The 7,728-nt window shown below is 38.1% G+C and overlaps 1 protein-coding gene across 2 annotated transcripts in view; it reads right to left on the bottom strand.

Annotated features, from left to right (window-relative positions):
* Positions 1-7,728, bottom strand: part of stan (Protocadherin-like wing polarity protein stan) — a 519,872-nt gene that overhangs the window by 469,062 nt on the left and 43,082 nt on the right. The window lies entirely within an intron of this gene.

Below are 7,728 nucleotides of genomic sequence, written 5' to 3'. Positions count from 1 at the left end.
ATAAAATAAATAAGTAAAGAAAATAAAAAGAAAAATTGATGATCAATTCCATCCACAAGGCCTGAGGCGGACTAATCAGCCTACCACAGCCTTCCAGATCTGCATAACCGATTCTCAGGTAAAAATTCGCTCTATTTATCCGGGACGCATTTTCCCCGAGATGTAACCGAGTACCGGGACGCAAATTCCTGAGATGTATACTAGTATTGTACCAGTACAGGTTTTTTTGGCCGTGCCCCTAAGTTAGATTAGTTTAGTTTCCGGTGGTAATTTGGGTGTGGGTAACATAATGAGATTATTTTCAAGAAAGTTCTGTGGTTAGTTTTTCAGATATGGCGTCCCGTTTTTTTTTTCAGGAAAGGTCCCGGTACTCAGTTACATCTCGGGAAAATGCGACCGGGACCTTTCTCTGCAAAAAGCGGGATGCCATGTCTTAAAAACTAACCATCGACTTTAACTGAAAATAATCTCATTATGTTTCACATACCCCAAATTCCTAAGAACTTACCAATCTAATCTAATCTAACCTAACCTAACTAACCCAACCCAACCGGGGCTGGTGCAATACTAGCAAACACCACAGGAATTTGCCATCCGGGGCCCATTACATCAGTCCCCAAAACTCACGATTTACCGATACTCGCAAGATTTATCCGGCCGCCATTAACTGTCATTAACCATCTCACAACGCCGTTAATGTAACTCTGTTAAATCAACTGGCCATTAAACCACTCTTCCCACAATTATCGACGGCGTTGAGAGATGCCAAGTATCATTAAGTCAAGGCCCCACTTATTAACGGTCCTCTGAGCTTTTGTGAATACAATTAACTCGCTTCCTCCGGATGCTGAGACCTTACGCATTCCAGGAGTCGGAATCTGGCATGGAATTAGGTTTTTTTTCTATCTGAAACCATTTAATTTGTATTTTATAAAAATGATGAGAACGTTCAGAATTTTCGTCGCTGTTTTGTTTGATAAGTGGAATGATGAGAGCAAAGAGGAAAATATTTTGTATTTTACTTCTATTAAGAGGCATATTCATAACTTTTATTTTTATGTGGATTATTTACGTAAATTGGCGTAGCAAGGAGCATGGTCATAGACACATATCTTTATATAAATATGAACAAATAAATATCTATCTATCTACATACTATATATATATATATATAAAACCCTTCACATACATTCATGCAATGACACAACACATGAATTTATAAAAGACATACACAAACGCACATGCAAAAGCAACCTCCCTCAACCCCAAGAGCCCCTTTTTCATCATCATCAACCACTTTCTCCCAGGTTTTGCAAAGCTTTCTTCTACCTGCCCTTGAGAGCATCAGCCACGCGCCTGCGGGAGACCAGCCTCCACTTAGCTGGAGTTCAGGGAGGAAAAGGAGGAAGTCTGGGAAATGGGAGGAAAGCAGGGAAAAGTCCCTATGGGTGAAAGTGCGTAGGGGGGAAACTTACAGGGATACAGTACAGGAAGCTGGGGAAAAGGAGGAAGGTAGAGAAAAGTCCCTATGGGTGAAAGCATGTAGGAGGGGAAACTTATAGGGACAAAGTACAGGAAACTAGGGAGGGAAGAGATGGGTGAAAGTATGGAAAAGTCCCTATGGGTAAAAGAAACTAGGGAGAAAGGAGGAAAGTAGGGAAAAGTCCCTATGGGTGAAAGTGCCTAGGAGGGGAAACTTGTAGGGATAAAGCACAGGAAGCTGGGGGAAAACTAGGGAAGGCAGGGGAAAGTTTTCAAGGGTGAATGTGGGTAGGTGGGGAAAGTTGCAGGGATAATGTTAATGAATACGGAAAAGTTATTGAGTCTTAAGAACACGATACACAAGTAAAAATCACTACTAATGTTTGGTTATGTGCACTGAGAGAGAGAGAGAGAGAGAGAGAGAGAGAGAGAGAGAGAGAGAGAGAGAGAGAGAGAGAGAGAGAGAGAGGCGTTGTTGATAAGCCTTTTGTTAAGGTGCATGAAACGGCTAAGGTTGAGTAAGCTTATCTCGTTGGTAGGTCAGAGTCCAGAGGTACTCATCAGGCCTCTTTATCCCTTTAATACCCCATTACACGTACGGGCAGACTTCGAGCATAGAAACGGTTTAGTCTGAACCAAAACAAGTTCGTTTGGTTTAAATCTAAACCAAGCACACTTGTTTAAGTTTCAATAACAAACGGGAGACTTATTCATAAATCAGTTGATGCTCAATAGAGTTGCATAATACATCACTAGGATATTATATTGTGGTGATGTATTACAGCAGAATACAGTTTCAAATGCAAAGATCTGCATTGGAATTTGTGATGTCCAGAAAATACAAATTTATTTTATACAAATTTACTTTTTTTAATTTGTCAGACCTGGTCCGACTTCATGCAATATGATTAGGGAAATAAACCAATAAACCAGATTTCCTTGTTTGGGTCCACAACGAATTTCGAGGAAAAAGAAAATTTATTAATGTATTACGAAATATATTGGAAGTCGATCAGGTCCAGAGACAAAAAATCTATGATGAAAATGACACGAATATAAATATCGAATTTCTTGCCCCCCAAAAGACTATAACTTATCAATATATTCCAAAAAAAAGTGTATATAACTTATCAATATGTCGAAATAGGTATAACTTGTCAATACTTTATGCCCCCAAAAAGTATAACATATGAATAGTTTATGCCAAAAAAGTATAACTTACCAAAATCTCATGCCAAAAAAAGTATGTTTTCAACTTTATGCCCCCCAAAAATATATCTTATCAAAAACTCATGCCAAAATTAAACTTATCAATATTTCATGTCCCCCCAAAAAGTATAACATATCAAAAACCTATGCCCCAAAAATGTATAACTTATCAGTTTTACGCCAGAAAAAGTATAACTTTCAATACTTTATGCCCCCCAAAAATATATCTTACCAAAAACTTATGCCAAAAAGTAAACTTATCAATACTTCATACCCCCAAAAAGTATAACACATCAAAACCTTATGCCCCAAAAATGTATAAGTTATCAAAACCTTACGCCAGAAAAAAGTATAACTTTCCAATACTTTATGCCCCCAAAAATACATCTTATCAAAAAGTTATGGCAAAAAGTAAACTTATCAATACTTTATGTCCCCAAAAAGTATAACACATCAAACCGTTATGCCCCTAAAAAAGTAAAACTTATCAATAGCCCCATCCAGCCTGCCCCGCCTCCACGACCGAATCTATAATGAGAAAACTATAATAAATCTGACGTGAATTCATTCGAATCACGGCGAATCGAAACGTCGATAATAAAATACGCGAAAAATAATATCTCGCGCGAACACCATTAACTCAAGGGGCTGCCGTTGCCAGTGCCCGCCCTACCCGCTGAAAAGGAATGCAACCAATTTGCAATAATTTGCAACGAGACTTCTTGGGACACACACACACACACACACACACACACACACAAGGGAACCTAACTCGCAGGTCGCCTGAAAAACTCCTCATCGGAAACATGATTCTCACGGAGACTTTACGACCAGGCTGAGGAAGGAAGGAAGGAAGAGAGAGAGAGAGAGAGAGAGAGAGAGAGAGAGAGAGAGAGAGAGAGAGAGAGAGAGATGATAAAAACAGGGCGTGGAAGAAGGTAGATTGGGGTTAAGAAAACATTGATGACTGGGGTTAGGAAACTGGAGAGAGAGAGAGAGAGAGAGAGAGAGAGATTGCTAAAAACACGGAGTGCAAGAAGGTGGATGGGGGTTTGGAAAACATTGATGACTGGGGTTGGGAACCAGAGAGAGAGAGAGAGAGAGAGAGAGAGAGAGAGAGAAACTGATGGGGATTTAGAAAACACTGATGACTGGGGAGAAAGAGAGAGAGAGAGAGAGAGAGAGAGAGAGAGAGAGAGAGAGAGAGAGAGAGAGAGACGGATGGGGTTTAAGAGACCGTTAGGAGGAAGGAAGTTGAAAAACACGGAGTAACAAGACGATCAAGAAGGTGGGGGGTTTAAAAACATTGATGACTAGGGGTTGGGAACCAGAGAGAGAGAGAGAGAGAGAGATGATGAGAGAGAGAGAGAGAGAGAGAGAGAGAGAGAGAGAGAGAGAGAGAGAGAGAGAGAGAGCTCATGACAACTGGAAAATTGAAAGAGCAGTTAAGACACAAGAAAGACGGATGGATTAAGACAACGTAGAGTAGACGAAAGGATAATAAGTCAAGTAAAGATCGACGGACATGCGGATTAAAATAACGAAAATAGGAAGAAGGAAGAGTTAAAAAAAAAAAATAACACCACTGTCCAGACACAAAGGAAAGTGAATAGAGGAAAAGGATAACGACGTGTGAAAGACACTTCGAAAGTCAAAGTCCAAAGGGGGTGAAGAATAAAGAATAAAGTCAACGGAAGATGTAACGAATGAATTCAAAGCAACTTCGAGATAAATGGGACCAACAAAATAATGGTTAGTTAAGGAGAGATATCGAAGCTGCAAATGGAATCTTATCCAAAAAAGGATAAGATTCAAGTCTGAGGTTTACCAATAACTTTATATCAGTTACCATAATAGAAAAATTCACTCCAAAAAAATATTAAGAGAATAATATACACACATACATAAGTATATCTCATTTTTAATATCTACAATGCTCAACTAACTTCTCGAGTTCATCAAACTTTAAAAACGTCTGTCCTACCAAGCCTAGATCCAAACGAAGAAAGAAATGAAGATATTCTGATGTCCGGCCGCGATTCGAACCCTCGTCCGAGGTATCAGAACGAGGTAACAATAACTTGTTGATGTATAACAACTTATAATGTGTTACAAAAAAAAGTATAAAATGCACCAAAGTTTCTTCGAAGCAAGTGAGTTTTCTGTACAGCGTATAATGCTGTATGAGGCGCAACCCATGAAACTTTTAGCCACGGTCCGGTGGTGGTCTGTGTTGTTGGTACCTATAGCGGTGCCAGAAGTACGATTATGGCTAACTTTAACCTTGAATAAAATTAAAATTACGGAGGCTAGAGGGCTGCAATTTGGTATGTTTGATGACTGGAGGGTGGATGATCAACATACCAATTTGCAGCCCTCTAGCCTCAGTAGTTTTTAAGATCTGAGGGCGGACAGAAAAAGTACGGACAGAAAAAGTTCGGATGGACAGACAAAGCCGTCACAATATTTTTCTTTTACCGAAAACTAAAAAACTAAGAGTGATATTAAAATAACTATCAAAAATTATATTCATCTATTCTGTCAGCACACGAATTTCCTGAAGCCTAAAATTATATATTTAAAAAAAATATCATCACTAAAAAATCCCATTTTTCTTCTCAAACACTAACCAGGATTGGAAAATCACATCTGTGAGACAATAAAACATAAAAAATAATAAAAAAAAATCATAAAAAAATGACAGAGTAAAAGTGACAGCCGCATCCACTCAAAATATGAAAAAACCGAAACTAATGTTTGAAGATTAATAATAATGAGACGATACCGAAGGAACCGAAAATTAAAAAAAAAAAAAAGGCCTAAATTTCATCCCTTCATTAAAGCGCTCTGTAAAACTTACAAGAAAATGGGGTAAAAAAAAAATGCATCCTTTTGATGTATAATTAAAAGCCCTGTAACAGGGATCTTCACAGTTTCCTAGAGAGAGAGAGAGAGAGAGAGAGAGAGAGAGAGAGAGAGAGAGAGAGAGAGAGAGCCCTTAATACTATCACCATGCTTCACACCGGACCACTTACCAGAAAGGGGTAAAGGTGCTTTCTTTTGATGCATAATTAATGCTCTATGACAAGGAGCCTCACAGTTTACGGAACAAAGCAAACGACTAAACTTCCGACTGTAGCTACGTAACTGTTTTCATATTTTATAAGTCAATATACTTCGCGCAACCAAACACACTTAAGAAAGTAAAAAAATATACATTTTAATAATTTTTCCATATGCATAGCAACACAAAAACGATAAATCATCCTCAAATTTATTACGCAACAAAAATTCTCCGCACGAACTCCAGAAGTTCCGTAAGCCACGGAACAGAAGGAACCATAAAAGCAACGCATAAAACCCAGCCGAATTTTCTGTCAAAATAACTACGCGAGTAGCGTGATGGTTAGCACTTAATTTCACTTGCGTTCTCCCCACCAACCACCGCTCAGGGTCTTCCATCAGATGGGGTACCCGGCCAATTCAAACCAAGACACCCACTCCCCACCCCGATATCCCAACCGCACCCAACGACCCCACTCTATCCAACCTATCATACTATTTTCTCGGCTTCACATTCACGTTATTTCAATTTGCTCAAGAGAAACCTGTAGTAAAAATTCTTTTAGTGCAAATAAAATAAGCATGAACCCATGATTACCAAATACCTTCCGACATGCTTTATGCCCAGAAAAAAAAAAAAAAAAAAAACGTTTCGGGGTGCAATCGCGCTTTCAGGGGGCCCTAAGTACGCAATTCACGAAGAAAGGAAAGATTCACTCTTTTTATTTATATCGATGATCTATACTGCGTCTGATTAAGACCATTTTAGAGAGAGAGAGAGAGAGAGAGAGAGAGAGAGAGAGAGAGAGCCAATTCCACTTGACTGAGATTTGTATTTCATCAGCTACAACGTCAGAGAGAGAGAGAGAGAGCCAATTCCTCTTGACTGAGATTTGTATTTCATCAGCTACAAGAGAGAGAGAGAGAGAGAGAGAGAGAGCCAATTCAGCGCCAATTCCACTTGACTGAGATTTGACGGTCAGAGAGAGAGAGCTCAGAGAGAGAGAGAGAGAGAGAGAGAGAGAGAGAGGAATAAAAGCGCCAATTCCACTTGACTGAGATGTGTATTTCTTCATCTACTACGTCAGAGAGAGAGAGAGAGAGAGAGAGCCAAACCCACTTTGACTGAGATTTTGTAATTTCTCAAATACTGCGTCATAGCCATTTACACACAGAGAGAGAGAGAGAGAGAGAGAGAGAGAGAGAGAGAGAGAGAGAGAATAAAAAAACAGCGCCAATTCCACTCCACTGACGCTGTAATTTCTCAACCACTATACCACACCAAAAGCAATAACTGGAATTAAAACCAATGAAGGCTGCGAAAGAGTACATCAAATAAATAACAATTTTAAAAAAAGCACTTATTCTCGCTACGCAATTATCGCCACAGAACGCAGACGATACTTAATCGATACTCAATGAATTAGTAATGTCAACCCGGCTAATTATACATTCATGGACATGCGACGCCAGTCATAAATTCCGGTAAATTCTACGCAACGATTCTAGAGAATGTCGCCGAGTAGACAAAGACATTAGGCTGTAGATGATCAATAATAATAATAATAATAATAATAATAATAATAATAATAATAATAATAATAATAATAAGTCACTAAAATGGTAAGAAATCCAGCATGATGTCACTAAAAATACAATATACATATATAGTACACATATATAAATGTATGAAGAAATCCAGGATGATGTATATATAAATATATATATATATATATATATATATATATATATATATATATATATATATATATATATATATATATATATATATATATATATATATATATAATTAAAAATATATTTAGACGAGAGCTTTCGAGAACCTACTCGATTCCTCTTATCAACTGATGAGAAAAATTTAAAAATTCAGATACTATACCTGTATGATACAAAAAAAAAAATGTATGAAAAATAAAACCGTGCACCTGTATGATGCAGGAACAAACGTGTATG

The sequence above is a fragment of the Macrobrachium rosenbergii genome, chromosome 42, assembly GCF_040412425.1.
Source record: "Macrobrachium rosenbergii isolate ZJJX-2024 chromosome 42, ASM4041242v1, whole genome shotgun sequence".
NCBI lineage: Eukaryota > Metazoa > Arthropoda > Malacostraca > Decapoda > Palaemonidae > Macrobrachium > Macrobrachium rosenbergii.
This window is presented reverse-complemented; position numbering and strand designations above follow the sequence as displayed.